This window comes from Octopus sinensis, linkage group LG16, assembly GCF_006345805.1.
Source record: "Octopus sinensis linkage group LG16, ASM634580v1, whole genome shotgun sequence".
Lineage (NCBI taxonomy): Eukaryota > Metazoa > Mollusca > Cephalopoda > Octopoda > Octopodidae > Octopus > Octopus sinensis.
In genome coordinates, this window is record NC_043012.1 from 65,001 (window position 1) to 67,500 (window position 2,500).

The 2,500-nt window shown below is 35.6% G+C and overlaps 1 protein-coding gene across 2 annotated transcripts in view; it reads right to left on the minus strand.

Annotated features, from left to right (window-relative positions):
• LOC118766599 overlaps positions 1 to 2,500 on the minus strand; it is a 40,656-nt gene that overhangs the window by 22,254 nt on the left and 15,902 nt on the right. The window contains exon 2 of one of the 2 annotated variants that reach the window (XR_005002540.1): positions 2,412 to 2,500. This exon is cut by the window's right edge and continues 8 nt beyond it. The exons of the other annotated variant lie outside the window; for it this stretch is intronic. The gene's annotated coding sequence lies outside the window, so the exon portion shown is untranslated. Of the gene's footprint in view, positions 1 to 2,411 lie in introns of those variants that run through there. 2 annotated transcript variants of the gene reach the window in all.

Here is a 2,500-nt window from a genome sequence, read left to right on the forward strand (position 1 = left end):
TATGATTAAAAACAACTACAAGAGAGAAATTTATGAACGCTCGTTAAATTCAACTCCAATAATCTTACCTCGTAAACTTTAAATTAAACTAACACCAAGTGGGCAGGACCAACAAAGACAATTAAGGGAGAAACTAGCATTGAAAAAAAGGAAGACGGAAATCGAACTCCTTAAACTTAGAGCGTTAAGCAATGAACAAATATTTAAAAGCATAGATGAGGAAATATATACCGAATTAAGGAAACATTCAGATGGTCAGCTCTTGGAGAATGTTTTTAAGCTATGGAAAACAACATGTGAAACTGAAAAAACAAATTCCCTACAACGCTCGGAAAGACGAGCTAAGTTTTCCCTAAACTACGAAACACAGTTCAACATAGAAAACATATGGGATAACCTGAAGAAAAAGAAACCAAAAACCTACGCGGAAAGGACCGCACATTTATCTAACTCAAACCACAGACAATCTAGAGGACACAACTCCACCGAACTAATCTCTCTTCTATCCCCAAATAACTTCCAAACAACAAATAGGAATTCCGTTCGTAATAGAAAATCCGGACGTCATTTTCAAGGTCCCCTACATACAACTCAAAAGACCCATCCAAACCTCCACACTTATCTAAACCTACCAATCTACCTCCATCATCTCACAGACAATGGAAAAACTTACCTCCAACATTTTGCCCTCAACACGAATACTTCAAGCATTCAACTAGAGAAAACTTAACTAGACAATATAACTTCTCCATCCACCCTCATTACAGAATTAAAAATAAATTTAACCCAAACCCTCACTAAAACTATAATTTAGTCCACTACACAGTCATTTCACCACAAACCACAGATACGCTTTACACCCATTTTCTCCTCACCAAACCAAATACAATACAAACTTCCCACGACAATTCACCTACTACAGCCATATTTTAGAATTAAATCAGAGAAACAGAGATGTGAAATGGAACAAAATGTACAAGAACAACCGAAAATAATCAACTTATCAAAGAAAATCCTAAATACTACACAAAATAAAATTCTAGCTAGAGGTTTAAAGTTTACACCAACACCTTGCAGATTGAATCTGAATGAAATCGAGGATAAAACTATGGACATTTGCAGAAAATTGCGCCTCACAACTACACCAGCGAAGATCGCTTAAGAGCCAAAAACAAAAGCGAATACTGCCCAACAAAAGGCAAAAATAAAGCACTTGATGATTTTTGTGAACACATTACCAGTTTTCTCTTCAATATCCTACAAAATCAACGAATTAAATCCAACCTTAACACAAATGAATGGAAAAACCTATTCGAGTTAAATAATTATATAAACCTGACAATTAAAGACACCGATAAAGGAAGTGCTGTAGTAGTGATGGATATTGAGCACTATAAGAATTTAATACTCTCTATGTTGGAAAACAATATTTACTATAAGAAGATAGTAAAATTCAACCCACAGGCGACACTTAAAAACTTATCCTCTTTATTCAAGTACATGGAAAGGGCCTCACTAGAAAAAAAAAAATTATCTATTTATCCAATTTTAAATACAGACCAATTCTTTTTTACATTTTACATAAAATGCAAAAAAATTCACATATTTGTAAAACTTGCAAAGATTCTCCAAGCCTATGCATTAATGTTTCTCCCCCTACTGACCTCAAACTAAGACCCATCATTGCTGGCCCTGCTTGTGAAACCCTCCGTTTGAGCAATTTCCTCGACATCTTATACCATTTTTGAAATATGTGAAAAGCTTCATCAGGGATGACTTACACATGCTGAACCATCTCCCGAAGACAGTAAGTGAAGGAACCCTGCTAGTATCATTCGATGTGGTGAACTTGTACGCCAATATCCCACACGATTATGGTATAGAAGCAATCACATTCTGGCTAGAGTTTGACCATCTCCTGAATCTAAACCTTAGAACCATCATGGCTTCTGTTGTGGCCTTTTCAGCCAGACAATGTTCTACAAAGACCCACATAGATTCCACATCCGATTTGGACCGGCAAGAGCTGCAGGTATGTTCTGATCTTTGTGGATCTTAAAATGTCTTTTGAGGCCTCCGTTAGATTTGCAAACTTTCTGGCTTACACTACATTCAAAGGTATGCTCAAACATATAGGCAGATATATATATATATATCTATGTATATATACATATATATATATATATATATATATATATATGTGTGTGTGTGTGTTGTGTTGTGTGTGTGTATGTGTGTGTGTGTGCGTGTGTGTGTGTGTGTGCGTGTGTGTGTGCGTGTGTGTGTGTATTCATATATATTATTTATTCTCGATAAGGAAATATATGTTAGTTAGTGATAGAGGTCCCCATGCAATTCATCAAATCCTAATATACTCACACCATATCATAGAATTTTATTTTAATACTTACTATTTCAGTTCCAAATTTCTCTTCTACACTTGTTTCATGAGGTGCGTTTAACGTTCCCGAGACCCTCAGTCTTTTTCAGAAACATGGAA